General features: G+C 41.6%; 1 long non-coding RNA gene across 2 annotated transcripts; it reads left to right on the forward strand.

The window, feature by feature from the left end:
* On the forward strand, positions 1-25,521 carry LOC148977538 (uncharacterized). 2 transcript variants are annotated; one of them, XR_016169663.1, is made up of 3 exons: positions 1-122; positions 21,128-21,827; positions 25,408-25,521. It is a non-coding gene; the product is annotated as an uncharacterized LOC148977538 (long non-coding RNA). The 2 variants fall into 2 exon arrangements; XR_016169664.1 differs by having other exon boundaries at positions 21,128-21,244.

Raw genomic sequence — 25,521 nt, forward strand, 5'->3', positions numbered from 1 at the left:
CTGCCCTGTAGTCGAGCCTCTGGAGAGCAGAAGAAGTGGCGGTTGACAGCAAAACTAGAGCAAAGAAGTGTTTCAACAACTTAACTTAATCATATTCTAATACAATATGTGCAGCCTATATGGTAAGTATCTTATCCTTTTTACTTCTCTAAACCAACTGGTTCCAACAAAATATCATATTTTCTGCAGTTATTGTTATTAATGTAAACTAGACCTACAGTACATTAAACTAATGTACAGTGTAGTTTCATTTTAAAGAGCAGCTACTTTTCTAAAAGTTTTTTCAATGATGATAATGCAATTAGTGCTGTTCCAAACCACAGAGTCAGCTTGTTGTCTTACTGCCTACAGCTACTATAGAGCTGCACGGTTAATCAGGATCGTGATCTCGGTTCAAACAACCATGCAATCTCATTTCTAAATAACTATCTGATAATTAGCCTGTGTCTATTAAATCTTTGACAAAATCACAGTGGAACATTCACATCTGCATTTGCAGTTATAGGAGTTATCATCATTTAGGGATAGTTCAATGAAACAGCTTCTCAAACAATCTTTTCAACAACACAGTAGGCCTATCACTATTTCTTTGTTACAAATATTATCACATGATTTCCATTATACGAGAGTAGATGTCAAAACTTCATGCAGATTTGTACTCTGCTTTCAGCAAGATTAGCACAAACTAAGACGTGGCTTTACAGTAAACTATGCTTCTCCATCCATTTACGCTTCTTTGCATATGGTGGTGTGACTCCTCCTCTGTCCAGCGTTAACGTCTGCAGTGTACTTGCCGCGTCAGCACACACAATGGCTTCAACTGCATATGGTCTCCCCAGTGGACCAGCACCACAACCATCTGGATTGAGCCGAGTAGGGGACATCTCTAGGGTCTTCAAGTAGGCGCCTTCCGTCCTCAGTGTTTCGTCGACTAGCCCACAACACCTCAAGAGGGCTCGACGGTGACTCTGGCGTCCCAGAGTCACCCCCCTCCGTCCCCCACTCAACTCAGCCAAGCTTACTGACCTCTACATGTGACTGAGGCTGAGGTTGCTCCTTCCTTGTAGTTCACATGTGAACTAACCACAATCACACAATCTCTCCGCAACCCAACCATCCACGCCAACCCGTTTGACTAAGGCTGTCGAGCCACACTGTTGCGTTAAAGCAGTTTCAGTGGCAACGATTCCGTATGGCATACTACCTACCACAAGAACGTAATGACTGTAATTACTATGCAACCCATACAAATAAACCAAAAGACTCATCAAGTTTTTCAAGAATTATACAAAACCCGTAGCGTGGCGGCCTGTACACAGCCAGCTAGAATCTTTCTGTCTCAACCACAGCCAGTTGCTGCTCCTCTTTGCTGCTTCAGATAAGTTCTTTACTGTGCAACATAACTTTTGGTCACTGAGTCCCATGTCTCTGAAGAACCGGGTTGTAGAGTGTGCCACAAATCCTCGACAACCCACTTCCACTGGATAAACCTGGACTCTCCATTCTCGCTGTTCTGCTTCAGTGGCTTGATGAGAATACCGCAGTTTCTTCCTCTCATATGCCTCATCTATCGCATCCTCCCATGGCACTGTTAACTCTATCAGTTGAACAATGAGTGCTGATCCAGACCACAAAACAATATCTGGTCGTAGGTTACAAATGGCAATCTCTGGTGGAAAAGTAAGCTGTTGATCAAGATAGGCCAGCATCTTCCAGTCCCTAGCAACTTCTAGTTGTCTTGGGCGAGAACTGGTTTTAACACCTTTTCTTGGGGGTTGATCACCTGGGCGGAGGGATGTTGTCTTCTGCGTGTAATGTTTTGCAAGAACAGGCGGCAACTTATTGGTCATAATATCCTTGCCTTCCAATGCTAAAGCCAAACATCACAGTACTTGGTCATGGGGCCAAGTTAACCAACCTTGGCTAAGAGCCACCTTACATCCTGTCAGAATGTGTCTTAATGTGACAGGTGATGAACACAAAGGACAAGAGTGATCCTCTCCTACCCAGAGGTTTAGGTTCTGCGGTGATGGGAGAACATCATATGTTGACCTGATAAGGAAACTGGTCCTACTCTTTTCCACTGACCAAGGTCTTGCCAGCCCATCTTGAATTGTTCCACACTCTCCCATCTCATCCACTCTCCCTACTTAGCCTGCCTTGTGCCATTTAGGAGATAAACTGAGCCCAAAACCCCCTCTCCCATGCTGTACCTGTCCCACGATATCCCCAATTTAAAGGGCAGCCTTTACCTCTACTACAGATTTCTTTGCTGACCACTTTTTACAAGTTTTTAACACAGGTGCTGCCTCCCTTACACATTTGTCATGTGACTCTACTAAGGTCATTTCCAGTCTGACCATTGTGCACTTAAACTCATCGGTCATTCACTATAAAGTCCCACTCTGCTGAGGAAGCATGGACCTCCCAACCATTTCCTGATGTATGAACTTATTAGTGCTTCCAGCTAATCCAATGTTGTCAAAGAAACCTTGTACACAGTCAGTGGCCACAGCAACCTCGGCAGTAGACCAAACTGAAAGCACCAGAGTTTTAGTTTGCCTGGTAGAGCGCAGCTGTTTATGCTCTTCAACCCTTCCACTGCTTGTCGTCTAACTTCTCCCACTCGAACTGTGTCCCTTAGATCCCCATCGTACCATCTCCTAAGTCTCTTCACTGGCTTCTCAGAAACTGTTGGTATTGCCTCACCATTAATGAAGAATGTTTTATCTACTACCTTTCCTTTAACTATCAAGATGCTCCTTGATTTAGAGGGCTTAAATTGCATTTGTGCCCATTCAATATTCCCTGTTAACTTCCCCAATAACCGATTAGTGTAGGCTACTGTTGTTGTCATGGTTGTCATGCCATCCATGTATGCTCTGATTGCTGGTAGTCACATCCCAGAAGCCAAGAGCTCTCCTCCTACCACCCATCTTGATGCCTTATTTGACCACTTCCATTGCCATGGTAAAAGCCAGTGGAGAAATGGTGCATCCTGACATTATTCCAACCTCTAAGCATTGCCATGTAGTGCGGAATTTTGGAGTTGAGAAACTAAATTGCAAATCTCCAAAATAGGCTTTCACTAAATTTGTTCTTGACATTGGTACTCTGAAAAAATCAAATGCTGCCCAAAAAAAGCTCATGTGGCACTGAACCATATGCATTAGCCAAATCCAGGAACACCACATAGAGCTCCTTCCTCTCCTTTTTAGCTGACTGAATTTGTTGCCAGACTGATTTGTTCAAAACATTCTGAGAACCCTAGAATGCCCGCTTTTAGAACCGAAGTGTCAATGAAGCCATTCTTTAATAGGTAGGTGGACAATCTCTGGGCAATAATGCTGAAGAAAATCTTACCTTCAACGTTTAGTAGTGAAAAAGGAGGAAACTGACTGATGCTTGTAGCATCTTTTTCTTTAGGTATAAAGACTCCAGCTGCTCTGCGCCATGCTCTAGGTACGACCTGTTTTTCCCATGCCACTTTTATCAATTTATCAACTCCTGAAGCACTCTTATACACTCTGCATGGAACTCCATTAGGCCCTGGATATGATGAAGCCCTTGCCTTTCTCACAGCCTGCTCTACCTCTTTCCACTTAGGTGCACAGACCTCCATTCGGTATTCTGGTGGATTGATAGGTGGGATGTCTGGTGGAATGGGCTTTATGCCCAGCTGCACTACTTCCTGAACTTCAGCCAGCTCCTTGTTTCCTGTCTGCCATTATTGATAAAATTGATTAATTCAGGTGTGCTTGACCTCAGTAGTCATGGCAACAATAATCAGACACACCTGAATTAATCAATTTGGCCAATAATGGCAGACAGGAAACAAGGAGCTGGCTGAAGTTCAGGAAGTAGTGCAGCTGGGCATAAAGCCAATTGACATAGGCTCATGTCTTTTTGCATCTGTATGCGTTTCCTCCAAATATCTCTCTAGCTCAACCCTAGATACTTTTAAATTGCCATTCTTCTCACTGGTGAATAACTTCTTCACAAATTTGAATGGGTCTTTTTAAAGAAATTAGCCCTCGCATGTTCCTTCTTTTTGTCGCTCAGCTCTGCGTAATATTGCCAGCTTATATTTTATGCCCTTTTGTAAGAGATTGAGTCCCTCCTTCTGATTTTGTTCTGCTCTTTTCCATTGCTTCCTCAGATGTCTCCTTGAAAATAGAAAGCATGTGGTTCCGAAATCAGCTAAATATTTATGACTGTGTCAGTCATTGAATCATTCATTCAGACGTTGTGGTTTCAGATTCAGATTAATTAAAACATTTTAAATAGACTGCAGAAATTAACATTTTTGTTTTTGTTTAGTTCTGTCAGGTCCATCAAGTCAAGAACACACACATGGCAATAAATGATTATGAAATTGTATTGAATAAAATGCAATTCAAGTTGATAATTAAAATTTGGCAGTATGGCTCTGTTCAGGGAGTCCTCTGAGCTTCCATGAGCACCATGAAATAGCAGAGAGTCAGGACAGCAGCACCATTAGGGAATGCTCACACATTTTAATACTGGGAGAGCAGAACTGTTTTCCCCCCCCATTTGAACAGAGCAGCAACAATGACAGAAAAGCAAATGCCACATTAAACATGATAAGGAGGAGCTGGGGAGGTGGTGGGTTGCAGAGAGCGAGGAGCGACCAGTTAGGACCGAACTGAATCTGCTTAAATAGGGTGCCCTGATTTGAGCGGTCATTAGCAGCGAAGGGAGATACACAGCAGATGCGCTAATGCAGCTCAGCTGAGCAGATCACTGATGAAACCGTGTTGACGGCCAATAGCGTTTGCAGCATCTTGACAACCAAGGCAGCATTTTAACCATCATTTAACCTCATAATTAGTCATTTGGACACTCAGGCAGCAACTCATACAAATTAATTACAATAGACCAGTTTACGTTTCTATCACCTCATTCAGCATCTTAGATTTCTCTTCACTGAGCACATCACATAGCATTATGGGATTGAAATTAGTGGGATTTAAATGGAAAAAAGTTTCTGTCACGAAAATGAGAAAGTTCTGGAGCAGAGTTACTGTGTTTATGGAAATAAATGTGATTTATCTTTGGTTTGATAGGTAGTACAACACACTTAGAATTTATGTGATCAGCCATCATCTCCTCAGTCACCTAGGAGAACCATTAATTAATACATCAAAACTATATAAATACTTGATCCAATGTGCAAAAATACACATCTTTGCTAAAGAATCAAAGATGAGACCGTTAGATCAAGGTTTGTTGACCATTCGGCTGAGTTTATTTTTATTAGTGTTTTCATTTGGCCATTTTCAACCAAATCCGGAATTTTCTTCTCAAAATTAGGTTAAATTCTAACTCAGCACTCAAAAAGGTGATTATGTGATTATATTATGTGTGGTTATATTACATGTCAGCCCGTTCTCATCCTTTAACGTCATATAGAACACTATATGCAAAAACGGCGCTATACTACGCACATGGAACCCTTTATCGGTAATATAACACGCGAACCCAAGACGTTATAAATCCTTTAGCGTGAATATGACACGCAGACCCTACCGCACACCTAATTAGCCCTCACAGCGCGTGTTATATTAACGATAACGGGTGCCATGTGCGTAGTATAGCGCCGTTTTGTCATATAGCGTTCTATATGACGTTAAAGGATGAGAATGCGTTGTACATGTTATTATGGCTTAGTGGTGAAGAGTAGGAGTACCTCAAACTATGGTTGGAGCAGGACAGGGTGTCACAAGAGACTGGAGACAATCAGCAGCCGTGACACGCACAAAACTTCAATGAACCAGAGATGTAAGCGTGACTAAAAATACCAAGAGGAAAATAGAACTATTTATAACTTAGCCGTGAGAGAAAGGAGTGAATTACTGCAACAATGAGCCAATAGACACACACACACATGCACTTGGACCTTGAAGCGACTATGGTACAGAAATTGGTACCAGCTGTCTAGCCTGCAAATATGTTGCTGTGGAAAGGCAAAAGTGTCCAAATGTGAGGAATTAATCATTTACTCATAAAATCTGGCCACTTAATTTAAGAAACCTCAGGCACTCCATGTATTTGCTTCCATTTATGTGTGGTGGTGGTTCTGGCTCTTCTCTTTCTGCATCCACTTTGCAGTTTTGTGCAGAGGTGGAGATGTGAGAGCTGTACCACTTGAATTCCAGGTGGTTTAGCTGCAAGTGACACGAGCTGCAACCAGAGGATGATGTCTTTGAGTTCACTTAACAAAATATTGTATTTGGGATGTTCTGGTCGGTTATTAAAGATTAGTTCACCCCAAAATTGAAATTCTGTCTTTAATTAATTACTCACCCTCATGTGGTTCCAAACCCGTAAGACTTTTGTTGATGTTTTGAACACAAATGAAGATCTTTTTAATGAAATCTGAGTTTTCTGCCCCTCCTTTGACAACTAAGCAAGTTCCACTTTCAATCCCCAGAGAGGTAGAAAAGACATCAATCCATGTCACTCCACCTCAATTGAAGCAACGAAGGTGCTTTGCTTTGCTCGTGCTGCTTCATTAAATTGAAGTTAAACCACTGGAGTCACTTGGATTATTTAAATTACGTCTTTACTATCTTTCTTGGGCTTGAAAGGGACATTTGCATTGCTGTCAGTGAAGGGACAGAATTCTCTATTAGATTTCATTAAAAAGATCTTTATTTGTGTTCCGAAGATGGACAAAAGTCTTACATGTTCAAACATCATGAGGGTGAGTAATTAATGACAGAATTTTAATTTATGGCCAAAATATCCTTTTAAACTGCATGCAAATGATCTTTTAATCCCACCAAATAATGGTGATGGATAATACAAACCATTAATAATTGTGGAAACGTTAGCAAGAAAGTATGATTTATACTATATATGTACTAAAACTGCATTTCAGAAAAAATATGGTTAACATTGTTCATTTTTGTAAAGTACCAGACATATGGATGAGAGTTCTGTAAAAAACATAAGGCTGACCTAAAACAAAATGCATTCAATGTGCACATTTTCCAGTGTCCTTCAATTACAGCAAAACTTATTAAAACCTATGTTTGAATTCAAAGAAAACATTTAAAGTGTCACTAAGTACAGTATTCGACTGAATGCCTTCCTTTATAGTCTGAATTATAACGACTCACAGTGACTCAATGGATTCTGGTCCCGAGAGTCAAACTCTACAAATGAGTCAGAAATGATAAAATGAGAGATTGTCTCCTGAGTAATATGCAGAGTTCACCGATGCCTTTCATGTCACAGCCTCTGGGTTGGATGACTTGTCATATCAAAATACTTCACTCACTGAGATGGCAAGAATAAGTGCTGAAGGCTAATTGTACATGAATGACAATTCAGTATATCGTAAGTCATTCTGAGTTGGCCTATTTGGACCAGAGATGAGTACGTTTGGTACTCAACTGATGCCGGTATGCAAGAACCTGGCGGCCAGTGCACTTAAATCAAGTGACTTACTCCCAAACATTCCTGGAAAAGCAGGCCGAACTTCGAAGAAGAACGTGTCACACGTCTCTATTTAACATGATCTCAACGCTAACTCTGGTGACTCAGTGCTTTCACTCTCTCATATACGCACACATGCAAACACAACATAGCATCTGTGCTCCTTTGATTTATGGGTCTAGAGCCTCTCTGCAGCCTGTGAGAGGACTCTGTTGACATGACTGTTTCATAAGGCAATAAAATATCATTCAGAATCACTGGGCTCTTGTATAACTTGAAAAGCCACATCTGTGGACCGTTGATCTCTCATATGAGACCGTGGGGAATAGGTTCAAATACTACAGGCTGCACAGACACCCAAAACTTACATCTGAGAAATCTGCCCTTTCCAATTAAACCATCTGTTACTCAAACACAGCTGAGGTTTGAAAGCAGCTCTGCAAAAAATTAAACGTCTGGGTCTAGTGTTCGGAGAAGGAAAATGACACACAACACCAGTATGTCATTGTAGTATTCTTGTAAATAGCCACTGATGTTGATCATTTTCAAATGCACTGATTTGATCCAAAAAAAATAAAAAATCAAGGTGCTGCACAATATGCATTAAGTCTATTTAGCCAATATCAATAAAAACGCATATTACCGTTCAAAGGTTTGGTGTAGAAAGTTCTATACTTTTATTTGCAATAAACATTTCTTATTATTAATGTTGAAAGCAGGTGTGCTTAATATTTTGGTGGAAACTGATTTTTTTTTTCAGAAACTTTCAGTGAATAGAAAGTACAAAAGAACAGCATTTATTTGAAATATAAATAAATGTAAAAGTCTTTACAGTCACTTTGATCAACTTAATGCATCCTCAGCTTTCCAGGAATCATATTTTTTGGCTACTTTAATGTAATTAATATGATTGAAATCTGGTGCCTTATAAATCTTGTTTTACTGCTTTCCAGCAAAGCAGAAAGGTAATTAGTTGGTTCCTATAACTGCCATGATAAGCATTACTATGCAACAGCACTCAACAACTACATTGAAGCTAGATACAAATAAAAAACACCCCAATAAAACAAGTATGCAGGTATGTAGCACTTAGCATTGTGGCGTCATATTTCCTCCAGCCAAACTACAGAACATGGAAACTTGTCCTACCGAGAACCCTTCAGGAACAATGCATGAATGCACAAGCTCGATCTGTGCTCTATCTGAACTTTAAAGGTGTCCGTTAAGCCTTAAATTTCTTCCAGAATCAGTCAGCATGGATACTGTGTAACTCACCATAAGCTTTTGATATAGTCAAATCACATTGTTTGGACTAAATGCCACCAAGACTCACTTGGGTGTTGCGTGCAGATTTTGAAGGTAACCTGCATTCATGGTGTGAGGAGATAATTTGTTGCAGCTCTTGTAAGTGAATGAAACAATCACCCAAAATCACCCAAGCTATAAAGTGAAGGGAGGAAAAACAGTGACCGTAATGAGAAGCAAGTCAGAAGACAATCTTGGTCAAAACTGAGGTCTGTTCACTATCACACTCAACGCCATCACAGCCCCCTCATTTTACACACCACCAGTGTAGGTCAGATGCTTTTGCCCACACCACCGTTCTCCAGCCAACTTGAACCCCAACAACTGTCTTCTCTGAGCCAGCTTTACCACAACAGGAATGTAGGAGCAGCAAATAGCTGTAGGGGAAGAGATGACAGATGGCCATCCTGAAGATAATAATTACCACATTTCTCACTGCTATGCATATCTCTGACGTGTCCCCTTCCACAGCACAATGGACACCCACAGGAAGAGACAACAAAACAAGAAATATAATAATGTTTTTTTGTTGTTGTTGTTTTTTTTTTTTTACAAAGGGATTTACTTGAGTTAAGGATGATAACTATAATAATAATGACAAAGATTTATTTAAAAAAAAAAAAACGATACATTGTAAATTGAAAATAGCAGCATCCACACCACAGCTATAATGACAAAGGATCTTGTTGGAATCACTTCCAGAACAATTTTTTTTTCCAGATGATGAATGAAAAACAACAACTTCCAGTGAGTCCGAATCCGTCCTGCTTTAAAGACCTTGAGCTTTAGTTAATACACGTAGATAGTATAGTTATCTTTATGGTTATCGTTCTTGGTGTGATCATTCTTGGTGTGAACAGGCCTTTTAGTGTTACCTAGTAGTTAGGTCAGTTTGAATCAGTTATACATTTGACTCAAATAAAACTAGGTAATTTAGATGCTACAATATGAAACACATTTAAGATACATGGCAAAAAAAAATTGCAGCATAAAATAGGTTTGGGAAACCATTTAAAAAAAAAACAAAAAAAACGTGCAAGTGAACAGTGTAGCTTTAACAGTACAAATTACTCACATGAGGCGGACCTTTTTAGTGAATCAAACTCGTTCAGCTTACAAAAATCTGCGATTTAAGGATAGGCAATTGCGTAGAGGCCAACAGCAATAGCAATTTAGCTTTGAAAGAGCATCTCTAAAGCCAAACCTCCTCCAGAACACATGAACACACACAGCAGAGTCTGCAAAGCGCTGCTTTGCACAACGTTAAATTACCTCATATCTAAAACCAAATAGCATTACAATAATAATGAACTTAAACAACTTACTGTTACATATGTGTCCTGTGTTTCCCCCATTCTTTGTGTTTTGGTTTAGTCCTGGCACAGTTTTCCCGCTCCTCTTTAGTATTCAGTTCATTCACCTGTGTTTAGTTAATTTGCCCCAGCTGTGTCTTGTTTCCCTTTTTATTCCTCTGTGTATTTAAGTTCCTCTCTTGTCAGTGTTCAGGGTCATCACACCTTATTCCAGTAGATGGCAGTAATGCACATAGATTGCAAACTGCCTATAAAAATCACTGAAGAAGAAGAAGAAGAAGAAGAAGAAGAAGAAGAAGAGGAAGAAGAAGAAGAAGAGGAAGAGGAAGAAGAAGAAGAAGAAGAAGAAGAAGAAGAAGAAGAAGAAGAAGAATAAGAAGAAGAAGAAGTTTTCAGGGGAGGTTCACGTTTATGAAAAGTGTGTGAATCCCCGCTGCCCATTTTACTGCCTGTCTCAGTTTGAGTTTAGTAAATATTTGTATTGTCTCTTGTCAGTGTTCAGGATCATCACACCTTATTCCAGTAGATGGCGGTAATGCACATAGATTGCAAACTGCCTATAAAAATCACTGAAGAAGAAGAAGAAGTTTTCAGGGGAGGTTCACGTTTATGTGTGTGTGTACCCGCTGCCCATTTTACTGCCTGTCTCAGTTTGAGTTTAGTAAATATTTGTATTGGAGCATTTTGAAACAGTCTCTCCTTCAATCTGCACCACTCCGTAACAGAAGAACCAAACAAACAAAAAATGGATGAAGCGGGGCTAATCTTGTGTTCTATTTACCAGAATGGCTGTAAAGATAGAATCTTACATAGATTAATTGAATAAGTACAGCTATCAAACCTCCCTTACCGATCAGCAGTTGGTGGATCTATTTTGGGATGGTTTAGATCTACACTTCTATTCATGGATCCCACCCGGAAATCCCAGTGAGACCATTGAGCGGAATCTGGAGGCCGTATTAAGATGGTTTGGCTCCCCGTTCATGGTCAGTAGCGTTGATTCGCCGCTGCCATCAGGTCTGTCTATGGGTGTCAAGGGCTGATGTCCAGCCAGGCAGATCCACCGCTAAAGGTCGCAAGAACCACCAAGAGGCCCGCCCAGCCGGGGTTTCGTCCCACAGAGACTTCTTCACCGCTGATCTTGTCCAGCCCAGAGACTTCTTCACTGCTGGTCCCGTCCATCTCAGAGACTTCTTCACCGCTGGTCCCGTCTAGCCCAGAGACTTCTTCTCCAGTGGTCCTGTCCAGCCCTACAGAGCCTTCTCTGCTGGTTCCGCCCTATAGAGCATTCTCTGCTGGTCCCGTTCAGCCCAGAGCATTCACCGCCGGTTCCAACCAGCCCAGAGCCTTCACCGCTAGTTTTGTCCAGCCCCGCCGAGCCAGACCTTCTTGTCATGCCTGTCGAGCCAGAGCTTCACGTCACGCCTGACGGGCCTTATCCGCTGGTCCCGTACAAGTCCTGAGCCTTCTCCGCTGGTCCCGTCCAGTCCCGGGCCTTCTCAGCTGGTCCTGTCCAGCTCCGAGCCTGTTCCTGAGCCTGTCACTCTCTCCAATAAAATTGAAAAAGGGGATATAGGACCCACCATGGCCGCCCGAGGGGTCGTCTGTGCCATGGCCACCCGAAGGTTCCTCTCCACCTTGGCCACCCAAAGGGGCATCTTGTGTGCCCTCTGCACTACCTGATCCGTCCTGGCCCCCTGCGCTACCTGATCCGCCCTGGCCCCCAGGCTCAAAGAATAGTGCCCCGCGAACTTGTCGAGTGCTCAATCCGCAAAGAGTCGGCACCTTCACAAAGAAAAACCCCACCCCAGTAGGAGAGGAGGACGAGACAATGATGCCAGTGGCAAAAGATTTCCAGAGCCTCACATTCGGGCGCAGACAGGTGATATAGCCTTCCGCAAGGTAGCATGGTTCCCGGAAGGAGATCGATACTGCAATCATACGGACGATGAGGACGCAGAGATGTGGCCTGGGAATGGCTGAAAACTGCAGATCGAGGTATTCCTCCGGCACTCCAGACAAATCACCAGGCTCACCCTGAGACACAGAGACAGAGGAAACAGCAGGAACAGAGGATACCAAACAATTAACATGACAAACAAGATTCCAAGAAAGAATTGTGCCATTGTCCCAGTTAATCTGCGAGTTAAGTTGGGTTAGCCATGGATGACCTAAAACAATCGGAGTAAAAGAGGACTGAAAATAAAAAAAAGAAATTGTCTCTTGATGATTCCCTGAGACTGTGAGACTCACTGGGATGGTGACATGGTAAACAGTAGAAAGCACCCTGCTGTCCAGAGCAAAGACAGTAGTAGTGTCCTCTAAGTCTACTAGAGTGATGTCATGTTTATGAGCCCATCTCTCGTCGATGAAATTCCCCTCTGCTCCAGAGTCGATTAGTGCCAATCAAGAAACGGAAGAACTGGCCCATCGAAGAACAGCAGGAAAGGTGGTATGAGTCCTTGGCGGTGAGGAGAGAACGGTTGCACTCACTAGTACTCCCCTGTGTACTGGCAAGCTCTGGCTTTAAACTGACACAAAGAGGCAAAGTGGCCAGCTGCCCCACAGTAAAGACAGAGGCGATTCTGAATTCGTCGCTGTCACTCAGTAGGAGAGAGGTGAATGCCATCCAGCTGCATTGGTTCTGGCTCTGGTCTGGGAACAGGTGAATCAACGGCTGAAGGCGGGATCTCTTGCTGCCTAGACTCACCGCTGTTGCTCAAAGCACTTGCCCAGGCAAATAGCTAGTTCCACTAACTGATCCAACTGAGCAGGCAGTTCACAAGCATTAATCTCCTCCTTGAACAACTCGTAGCAACCACAGCATTGAGCCTGTGCCTACCAAGCGGTCGTTCCCCAATCGTGTGCACGCCCAGTCAGCAAAGGGACCACATAGGCAATCCGAGTGCGATCTCCCGCATAAGTCTGAGGCTTAAACACCACCTCACATTGGGTTTAAAATGATCTACATTCAGTGGGCTCACCCGCATAGCAAGGAGGATTATTTATTCTCGGTTCGGGGGAACGAAGACGATTCTGTGAGGACGACGACTCTTGATGAAGATGAAGAAGTCAGGCAGATGTTTTGGTGACATCTGGTTGTCACCAAAACAAGGGTATGTGGGTTGTGAACTGCCAACAACTGTCTGGCTATCAACCAATGCTGAAAAGGATGAAGGTGTAAAAGTGAAAAGGCCTAACTGAATGGCCTATGAGGCTGCTGTGAGAAGGCCCGCTAGCCGTAAGAAGTGGAGATAAGGTAGCTTGCACCGAACCTGGAACCTCGCTATGGCTCCTAGTACAGCTTGCCTCCTGGTTACTGTGAGGTTAGCCCTCATTATTCAGGAGTCCAGATGCAATCCCAGAAAACATATTGGCTGGCATAAAGTAAGGCAGCTTTTCCCTAGATTTGCCCTCAGTCCTAAAGCAGTAACATACTCCAGTAGGCACTGTGTATTGTTGGCTACTTGCTGAGGTGATTTGGCACAAAATAGCCAATTGTCCAGGTAAGGGAGAATTGTCCAGGTTCCCGTTGTAGAAGTTCCAGTGCTACTTGCATACACCTTGTGAATACACAGGGAGAGAGGGAGAGGCCAAATGGTAGGACTCAATATTGGTATATCCTGCCCTGGAATGTGAATCGAAGAAATCCTCTGTGGTGAGGAGCAATGGGGATATGGAAGTATGCATCCTTCAGATCCACAGAGGTAAACCACATGCTGGGTTCGACTGCTTGTAGGACATCCCTGACACACAGCATGCAGAAAAGAAGGTGTTTGAGACTCCTGTTCAAGCATTTTCACAATAGCATATATTTGTTTTCCTAATCAGTTGTTGGGAAAGTTACATTGAACTATGGCGTGCTATTGTAGTAGTTGCAATTGTAATGTGTGATGTACTGCATAATTTATACTGCTTCTGTCTATACTATTCATGCCCCAACAACTGCTTTTGTTGAAGTAAAATGTACTGAATTATTGTGAAATAAATAAATAAATAAATAAATAAAAATAAATAAAAAAACATCTGAGGTCCACGATTGGCCTGGAACTTTCATCCTTCTTGCGAATTAGTAAGTACTTAAAATCCTTGAGAATAAAATCCTCAAGAGCTTCTTGAGCAGCTGAACCAAAAATCTGCCCAGCCACCAGTGGTAGTAGGCGAAGATTGCTATGGCAAGCCTCCAGAAGTCTAAACTGTGCTAGCCAAACCTGTCGCCTAGCCTGTGTAGTAAACCCAAGAGCCTTCCCGCTAGAGAAAGTGATCGAACCCAAGGCTTGTAAGAAAACCTCAAGTAACTCTGATGTGGTATTATCTGGTGGGTTAGTACTTAAAGCAGAATGAAGTGCTAACAGAAGATGAGCCATGGAGTTCCCCACACAACTCAAGCAGTATTATACATTCTAACCAACAGATCATCTGTGCATCTACTAGCAGTAGACACTACCAGTGAAGAAATGCATGGCTCAACTGGAGGCATGCACCAAGGCCTGTTTCGTCAGCTTCAGCCATTGCCGCCAATGTACGAGCCACACGATCAGGTCTGGATAAAGGAGCTGACAGAAACGCAGAAGAAACAACATCTGTGAAGTCAGGACAACTTGGCATTAGGAAATCCTCTTGCTGGGAAACTGAGCAACGCAAGGCCTGGTAGTGGAGGAGGTGGATCCAAATTCAGCTTAGGGAGTGCCATCTTGTCTTGCAGAGAGAAAACCACTGAAGAAGGAGCATCCTGAAGGCCAGAACCATTGTTCCTATGGGGACATAGAACTGGGAACGTGAGGGTATCTTCTCCTCCATTTGAGTATAATAATCCTGTTCCTCCCGGTCTAAGGAGTCAGAGGCCGCAATAGATAAAGTGTCTGGTTCTCTCCTGGATGCCAGCTCATACCTGGGCAAGAGAGGAGCTAAAACACCCACCCCTGTAATTAAACTTTAATACCCTGAACTGCGTTCGCAAGCTCAGCTACTTGCTGGGTCAATGTACTTGACTCCGCGGAGGTTCGCATCCTCTTTGAAGGCCTTCCAGCCCCACTGGCCACACACTTGCTACTCACATGCGACGCTACCCCAGCTGATGGAGCAGAATTATTAAACTCAGGATCTAATTCAGCCAGTCAATGTTGTCTCATCTCCAAGGACATCCAACCACATTCAGGACATGGGTCTACTAAAGCCTCTCAGAGGTGATCAATGCCTAGGCAACATAAGATCCATTGGAGCGGAGCAGAGGGAGCATGAAGCTGCCATAACTTCCAGACCAGCATTTGAAAAACCCCTGGTCAGCCAATGGGTTTATAAAAAAAGGCATTGCAGTTGCCACGATAAGCCTTATCAATGCATCACTCTGGTTAACCAATGAGCATAACAAAGTAGTCGTTTCAGACAATAAACAATACTACATGTCATCTGATAGAACCCTGGTTAACCACTGAGTTCACGTGAGTACTCACCTCAACACTGCTGGTAGCGATTGGTTCCAAACAAACCCTGGACAACCAGTGGGTATATGGTCCAATGCACGCCGGTAATCCAATTAACTAACAAAATATTTTTTCCCAAAACACAACTGTAGCGGGGAGCAGTTGCTCACCAAAAACGCTGTGCATGTCCAAGCGAGATCTCTTCGCAAGAATGACCGTGACATGAACGGAGTGGATATAGCTTCCGACACGTCATCAGTCAGGGTTACAGGTTACAAATCAATGCAATATTCTTGATATGGTTCGTGAGACGCAACTCCTTCCGCCATCTTTGACCATCTCTGGCGGTCTGTTACAGTGAAATAGACCAAACCCAGCTTATGACAAATTCTTAGTAATATGATAGAAAATCTCATCACTTGACAATGAAATTGCATTCCCCCCCCCAAAATATTTATTTTATAAAAGTACAAAAAGAATCAATAAATGGGCTATATGCACGCATAAGTTCCGCATTTGATGTAAGGATGCTCGTCCATTTCCGGTTGTGTAGATTAAAGAGGAGGAAAACCGGAGAAAACGGGATTATGGCAGAGTCTTCAATATTTACTGTCCTCCCGTCTTTGAAACGAAACGTACATACGTTTAGATGTAATTTTATATATAGTTATGTTTATTTAATATAATTTTAAAAAGAAGCATAAACACAACGAGGGGTGTCTGTTTTATCTGTTTTTGTGACTAACGTTTCATTAGTATAACCATGGAGTATAAAATTCAATATAAATTCTCGGTATTGCATTGGACTCTATGATCGGCGGAAGTTATCGAGCATCCTTAATCCTTCACCGGAAATAACGCCGTGCATAGAGCCCATTGTTACAACCAAAAAGGTTAAGAGCAATTGAAAGCATTAAAGGCTTTGCAATGTCCATTGCTAAATAAGTCTTTACATGGCTTGAATAAGCGTTTCACAAGGCCATGTCGCTGTGAGAATGTGTTATCCAGTGATCCACTCATGGCAGGTTAAGACCTCCAATGTAAGCTTTCCTCAGGAAGCGATGATAGATGGTGAACTTTCACCTCTAGGTCAGGAAGCTAAGTGACTCTGGCATGTCAGTACTTGCTCTACTTGATTCATGTAGTATCTGCTATCAGAGTTGTCCTTCATCAAGCCTTCTCTTTTAGAAAGATGTGTCATGTTCATAGTAGTGGGAATAACTACTGTGAAAGAGGCGTCTGTCTTGATTTTTCATTTTAACTATTATGAATAAACCACATAGAAGATTCCACACATGGACAACTTTTGCTCCAACTGGTATATTCTGTGATCAGTGAAGACTGGACATGGCTGTACAATGAGGGGGGAAGGGGGAAGAAGACAGTGTCAGAAGCATCTTGTATGCCATAATTATGAGGTATCTTTTGGAATTCCTCTGGAGGCTCACTTCTCTTGGATCTTTATACCTGTCACAAAGTCCAAGCTGTCTGCCTTCGGAACAATTCAAAATGTGCCAACAGACAAAGGGAGAAAAGAAAAACAAAAGTCCAGGAGATCAAGATTATAGAGTCAGTTTCCTCAAGCCTCTGTAAACAGTATCGCCACCATTGAAGTAAAGATGTCATGGTTTTTATAGGGCTGTTATATTATTAGGGTGTCTTGTGATGCATTTCTGAATCAGGTTGGAAATGAATGACCTATTATTACAGAACCAGTCTGAACCCTTATCAGGACATTTCATCCGTCACAAATTGGCACATTTTATACATTCCCGTCCATTATGAAATATGAAAAGTCTATGTGGAAAACATTTTTGAAAACCTTCGAGTCAGAAAGCTGATGTGAAATGTAACGATTGTGCCAGCATAGGAGAGAAGCAGGACAAGTAGGGTAATATGCACTTTTCACACAGTATTTTTTCCAGCTTTTGTGTAATAATAGGACTTTATTAAATCTAAATGTGTTAAATATGTGATACATTTCATTGGAAACGTCAGCGGCACAGTGAAATTGGCTTAAAATAAGTCATGATTTACTATTTCACAGAATTTATTGCTAAACTTCAATACGCCATGTTTCAGTAGTTTTCTTTGGTTGCAGGCCTGGTTTTACACAATATTCAAATGATAAAGCCAGGCAAATGTAAAACTATTTTTTAACAAGGAGGCAAACAAGGGTATGTTTGTTCTGAGATTGAAGAAAAAAATCTTAAAGTCAGGTTTTGAATTTCTGGCCTGGAATTACAAAATGTTATTTCACAGAGACAAAAATAGACCTAAACAGATACAGATACTGAATATCACTTACCGTGATTAGAATAAAATTGTAAGATGAATATTTAATCTTTATTTGCCTGTCTATATGCTCAAAGTATGCAACTGACAATGTACTTTCACATACATTTCCCATTGTCTGTTGCTACTTACAGTTAAAGGGACAGTTCTTCCCAAAATGAAAATTCTGTCATCATTTACTCACCCTCATACTGTTCCAAACTTGCATGACTTTCTTTCTTCTTTGGAAGATAAAAAAAATAGATATATTTTGAACAACATTCATATACCATTTAGGTTACTATTAATCCCTGTTGTACAAAAAACACCCAGACATTTCTTAACTCTTTTCCCACCATTAACAAGTTTTTCCCGCAATCTATGTTTTCACTGTTACATGAAAATAGAAGTTGCTTACGCACAAGTAAAGCTAACATGATCACCAATCATTCAACAGCATGTAAATCAAAACTGTCTAATGTTACAGCGTAAAATGTTGAACCCACAAAGAGGTACAGTATATGAATGTGCAAGCTTTGGGCGTGTTGATGGACTCGATTTACTAAATCAATGTTTTGATCTACGAAATCTTTGTCAAAAACCAGATTTTCTCATTGACAATATCTTTTTTTCCTGTTCCACAGAAGAAAGTAAGTCATACAGATTTGGAACATCATGAGGGAAAGTAAATTATGACAGAATTTTAATTTATGGGTGAACTATACCTTTAATTCCTGGGGGGGATTATAGAAAAAAAAACACATTTATCCTTTTATTGTTAACATTTTCCCATCTTCATCTAACAGTAATCTACCTGTTGGTGAGGTATAGGTACAACTAAGCCATTGTTTACTCAAAGTGTGCTATTAGATAAGTGTGCATAAACCCTCCGAACAGAGATGGCAAATCAATCATTGATGTTTACAGAAGAATTGTGAGAGGGGGAAGGTATGGGTGAGAGTGCAGCTGCTCAACAAAAGGCCTGTAAGCTGATTGAGCACCCTGTTAAGCCTGCTCCCCAAGGAACCAGGCGGGAAGTCAAGAAAAGTGGGTGTCCACTGCTACCCTTCCTCTGCCTCAGGCAGGGTCAGAAAGACCCCCTCCTTCAGGCTTCATATGATCGCATGCTCCCAATCACATGGGCAATGGCTGCAGATGAGGCATTCATCTGTCTGCATACACACACTCAAATGAGCAAACACATGACCCACACCATTGCCAGTATAGTCAAGGAAATTGTAGGGTGCAATTATTTCTTCAAACCACCTCTGGAATAATCTCTTTAGTGTTTTATGAAACTGCAAATCAATAATATCTCTCGAAATAGTTTTAACTTGTTAGTATGACAATGGTAACGTATTTGTTATGCATGCTGCTGCAGAGCAATATGGATTTCTACCACCAACAGACACGCTTCTGTGAGCAATTATGCTGCTGCATGAATAGGCATGCATAAATCCCGTAGCAGACCTAGGCAGGTGGAGCTGGGGGAGGTGGAGGGTTTCAGATTAACTTTGATAGGGCACTGAACCAGGCTATTTTAAATGTTGAGCAAGCAATCTCTATTGGCTGCAGGACCTGCAGAGTCCAATCAGCTTGTGCTTGTACTGTGTATAAATGATGTGATGAGGTGTTATCCACCTTACTTTTAACATAAGAGTGGACACAGCCATTTGTAATGTGTGAGGCTTCCTGTTTCATTTGCTTTTCTGAGAAAATAAGTCAGAATTATGGCTATATATCATGCAATTCTGACAATTGACAATTATCTTAGAATTGGGAGTTATGAAGTCAGAATTGTGAAATAAACGCGCAATTGCCAGAAAAAAGGTCAGATTTGCACAAATATAAACTTAAAGGAGTTCACTTTTGAAAAAAACTTTTGCTGATAATTTACTCACCCCAATGTCATCCAAGATGTCCATGTCTTTCTTTCTTCAGTCGAAAAGAAATTAAGGTTTTTGATGAAAACATTCCAGCATTTTTCTCCATATAATGGACTTCAATGGGACCCAAACGGTTCAAGGTCAAAAAGACAGTTTCAGTACAAACTGTTCAAAGGGCTTTAAACGATTCCAGACGATGAATAAGGGTCTTATCAAGCGAAACGATCGCTCATTTAATAAATAAATAACAAATTTTAAGTTTTAAAAGCTAAAATTGTCGCCTTGCTCTGTTCTGTGATGCGCGTTCGTGACTCTACTGTTCGAACTCGTTCATCAAAATGAACAAATTTTTTGTTTGACTTTTTTCAGAATTCTGAGATATCTCAGTTATAAAGTCAGAATTTCGAGATGTAAACTTGCATGTGTAACATATAAGAGATATAAACTCGCAATTCAACCTTTTTTCTTTTTATTTAAAGGAGTAGTTCACTTTTGAAAAAAACATTTGCTGATAATTTACTCACCCCCATGTCATGCAAGATGTCCATGTCATTCTTTTTTCAGTCGAAAAGGAATTTAGGATTTTGATGAAAACATTCCAGCATTTTTCTCCATATAATGCCCAAATTGTGAGATAAAAAGACTTGGTTATCTTTTAAATTGTTTTACCAAGCTAACCAACCAAGATAATGTTGCTGCTGTTGCTGCAGACCGAGTTTGACTTGCTTCTGCAAAATGCTCTAAGTTACATAGAATTAAACCTTCAATTTTGAAATAGTCTTTTTTTAAAGTACTCTAATCTTGTTTTTATCTACAACTTTGAAAAAAAAAATCATTGTTTACAGTGTAGCGGTTAATCAAAATCTGAAGTCTTGCGGAAGTAGCTTATATTCGGTTCCAAAAATAAGGTGGATAAGAAGGCTGTAGTGATTTGTAAACCATGTTTGGTAAAATGAAAAGACTTTTACCACGTAAACCTGTTAAGTATTCAAACATTCATTCCTATTGGGATTCATCTGCCGGCAAATGTGAACAAAGCTGGTCTAAAAAAAACAAAGAGATAGAGTGAAAAACGCTTCAGTCTTACATGCCCTTTCCTGAGCATTGCCAATTATTTCCCCATCCAACGACTGACAGCAGTGAATGTGGGTCACGAGGCACACAATCTTCTCTTGATTGACAACTAGTAAATACAGCAATGAGGAAAGGTTTTAATGATCCTCCGAGATCTCAGACCAACCACAATGTGCTATTCATCTCTAATGAGGAGAGAGTGTGTCACAGTGTGTTGGTTTGTTGTCTTTGGACCTCCACGATGATACATTTCGTATCCTTTAAGGGGCAGTGTGTTGTGGGATCAAATCTACAAAACCCACTGATTTCCAAGTCTTGCCTTACATAACAAAGGCCCTTCCGTAATTCATGAAAACACTGACCCGAATCGCCCCGTCTCATTTTCCAGGTTGCCATTGTTTCCGGTCGCATCGTTGTCCCACCTCCCACACCGAGAGCGTGTCCGTCCTGGAGCGTTCCAAAACGGATGACATCAACCCCTCTCCTGATCGACAGTGCAAGCGAGGTAAAGGGTCACATGGCAGCATCACTGAGTCTATTGTGCTGCAGTGGGAAAGCCACACGGACTGTAATGAGCTGGAGGGCTTGGCTGTAATCTGCCAACACTGCTGCAATATAAATCACAGCATAAAAAACACTCTATAATAGCACATTGTTCGAGGCCAGTAAAAGCTTGGGTCCAAGGCACTATTTTCACGTTTGGAATGAAAGTGCATTTTTGGCGCATTGTACCGGGCTTGTAAAAAAAACGCTCTTTTCACGAGTCAGGTGAGTTTACACAGCAAGAGTATGCTTTCATGTTGCAAAGACATAGTGAGTCTTTCCAGCATAGTGAGAGCTTTATGACCTGCTGATGCACACATATCTTTTTCTCCACCGTCACGGTTCCTGGAAGAAGCTTGAACATTCCTGGTCTCCTTCGCGCTGAGCACCCTTCTCTGCTTCCAGCTCACTAGGCATCCTGGGCCCTCTCCATTTCACCTGGGATCATCACTCCGAGCCCCCTGGAATGCGGGATTAATGGCCCGCTACGTTCAAGATATCTGAGATGACACGTTCTCTTATCAGTAACACTCATTCATCATGATGTGAGTGTGGTCAGAAGCACATTATGAAGTCGATTGTAGAGATCGCTTATTAAAAAAAAGTCACCACCGAATTAGAAGACGGAGCCTTTAATTTAGCAGATGTAGCACGAGTCCAAAATGACGAGGGGCCGATGGGATTAGCAAGCTAAGCAAAACAGAAATTGATGCATTTCAATATGATAGCTCACATTTTAACAGACCGTCACTGCCAAGAGGGAATTAATAAGCACTCTTGCTGACAGCCTCATGCAATCTGTGCGCAAGGCTGGCATTTTCCAGCAACACAGTGAGCGAACGCAAGACATAAATTACAGCATGATTAAAGACCCTCCTGAGAGATGTTTATGTATTTTATGCATGGTTATGGTCAGCTTCATCCCCGTTTATGCGGATGTGATTGCCTTTAATTATTGAGAGCCATCTGATAATGCCAGATGACTGCACCTCTTCTTTTAAATTATGATGTAGACGTCACGTTGATACGGCATTAAAATAAATATAGGTTATCTTTTAGTTCGGTAATAGCACATTTCAGGCTGCCACGGTGCGCTCGCTCTCCCATATGAGACACGCTTTTGGGCATCTCAAAAGTACAAAATATACGGGTAAACCTTTTCGGCGGTCCAGTCGTCTGTGGTGACACGCGTCATTACGGGGTTGCGGTCTGAGTGCAAGCGCTGATTGGTGGATACCGAGGGTGTGCGCGCATCATGCGCTGGCTTTCTTACAGACCCCGAATCCCTAATTCAGTCCATGCTACGAGGGAGGCAGTGGCGGCTGCTGCTCTTTCAAAGAGGGGAAGCTCATTTTATGAAAAACTTGACTGTCTGATGTGGGGATGGTGAAAGGAGCTAAGTCTCAGGTGCAGATTTGAAGGGCTTTATTTTAATAATAAAACAAAATACAAACAAAAGGACTGCATACACAAGAATAAATAGGTAGAAAACAAGGCAGGTAACGACAAGTGGGAAGGACAGGTGGGGCAAATTGATAATCAGACATGACAAAAAAACAAGCCTATGGTCAGTAAAACAAATCACAAGCAATTGTGCTCACACAAAATGAGACATGAAGAACAATGAGAACACACTTAATACATAAGCCACTTGTTCACAAAGAACATGATGACACACAGCTGATGTAAAACACAAGCTGTACGCTACACAGAACAAGACATAAAAGCACGAGGCCGAAGTAAACACGAACCGCGTGCTAAGTGGACTGAGAGAACACGAAACCGCACGCTCACACAAGACATGAAGTTATTTATGAGAACGAGCGTAAGCTGTGCGTTCACAACAGAAAGCAAATGCGGAGTATGAATGGCTGAATCCCGACAAAAAAAACGAAACCAAACTAGACGGACATCTGTCGTGGCGAAAAGTGATGGTCCGCCGAAAATTGATGGTCGGCCGCGGGAGCGCGCGCACTGCCTGATGTAGGCTATCGCCCATTCTCTTTACGAATACAATTGTGTTTAAGTGGATCAAACAGACATAACGTGCAAAGAAACATCAGTTTATGTCTGTGGTAATAGCACTCACCCAGTATATTTTATCTATTAAAATACCTGTAAAGGGCCGATAATAACCATGAGAACTAGCCTATTGCGCCTGCCAAAAAGCGATTGAAGACTCTACTTATAAAAAAAAGTGATTGAAGACTTCTACTTACTCTTGATTGAAAGGTTATTTCTGCCCTGAAATTAGTTGATTCAACAGAATGGCACCTGTTGAAACACCACGCCCGCACATTAGTAGCCTGGATGCCAGCCCGAAGTCCGCCCCCACAACATTTTTTGGTCGGGAAGTTCGTTCTGGACTCGATCCGTTTGAGGAGTAATTATGATCAGGCAAAAAACGTTCGGGCCAATCAAATTGCCAGGGCGGGCTTTAAACGATGATGGACAGGTGATCTTCAGGGACGCAATCGTCACGTTATCAAAGAGCGCTTAACTGGTTTCCCTCAAAGATGACTGCAGCTGGAGAATTGAGATGTATAGATTCCGCTGTCGCGTCTGTTGTAAAATAAATCGACAGCGCATTAATTTTAATAGACGAACAGAAAACTGCAATCAAGGCATTTGTCGATCGGAAAGATATTTTTGCCGTCCTTTCTACATGATTCTGCAAAAGTGTAACTTATCAGCTGGCTCTGACGGTGGGACGTAATGAAAAGCCTGTGGTCGTTGTGGTTTCTCATTTGGTGGCACTCATGGAGAAGTAAGTAAAGAAGCAACACTCGTTATTTAACTTCTAAAATAAGTAAGTTCTGTAGTTGGCAACTGTATGCAAAGTAGTTGACTTACTGCGTTTCTCTGATTGGTTGTAGGTTTACCGACTATCCAATTGAGTGCAGAGGTTTTTTTCCTGGTTCGGTTAGGACACGCCTCATAATCAAAGCCCTATGGAGCAGTATCAGACTCATATTCCGACAAGAATATGAGTATGACGAAGTCAGGCTAGCACATTAAGGCACTTGACATCGACGGACGGAGGAAATGTGGGAATTAGGTTAAACAGTGAAATGTATGATGAAAATTGGCTAGCAAATGCACTGCGACGCTACGGGAATGCGAAGGAAATTGAGTCAGCCGACCTGCTATGCTAGTCTACTGTAACGCTATATGGTCTGTAAAAAAAAGTAGGCTAGGCTTTATGATTCTGAACGAACTCGACTTCTAAATGATCGTGTTCTAATGCATTTTAGTCAATAAAATATTTCCACAATAGTACAAATTTGATTTTTTTTACATTATCGGGGAAGCTGAGCTGGAGGTAGGCCTATATATGGAATCGCCACTGGTAGGCAAGCTAAACCACCGCACCAAACAGGTAAAGCACACCGAGTCTCTCCTAAATGCCAAACAGGGCATGTTGTATATGGGCACCTCTTGAAGCCACAAAATAATTCGCTCTTTCATTTTTCCTGGAAAGCAAAGCTTAGAGAACTGAAATACCAGATTTTAATTTACTGGCGTTATGTTGTTTATAATCTTGCCAACAGTATTTGAAGTGCTTAATAGGCTATAAAAACTTCGACAGTCTAACCATGTTTTATTATCCCCTCACCACGAGAGCATGTTGACCAAATATTTATCTACAGCTTCATTGCTGTTCATCTATTTTTCGCCTAAGGGTGGCCGCACAAGAAACCGTTTTAATTCTCAGTAGGCTATGACAAACCATTGAAACATGCAATGCTTAAAACATTTTTTATGTTATTACTTATTTATTGCATAAATGAATTCCTTTGATATGCTATAGTCATTAGGGACTAGTAATTATTGCACTTTTTGGCCTGAGATCTTTAATTTTAATATTATAAGGCACCCATTCTAATCATAGCTATATTAAAAGTGAAGTAACGAGAGAAGAAATAGTAAGTCTCATAATCATTTGCTGGTTTATTGTTGCTTATATATACTGTATATATGGCTGTTAACAAGAGGTAAAAACTAAATACTCTTCGATTTCTCACACAAACCGCTCGTTTCGTGCCTTAGGCCATCAATGTGTACTTACTTTTACAAGTCATTAAATCATGTTTAATTTGGACTTCTCTGTGCATGCTCTTTGAGGTGGACCCCCTAGACCTGCATTATATGACTGACAGACAAGAACAGTTTGACCAAAAAATGTCAAAATTGAAAATGCTGTGGAACAAAGACACCTACATCTTGGATGCCCTTGAG

Source organism: Pimephales promelas, chromosome 9 (genome assembly GCF_988280905.1).
Source record: "Pimephales promelas chromosome 9, fPimPro1.hap1.1, whole genome shotgun sequence".
In the NCBI taxonomy this organism is placed as follows: domain Eukaryota; kingdom Metazoa; phylum Chordata; class Actinopteri; order Cypriniformes; family Leuciscidae; genus Pimephales; species Pimephales promelas.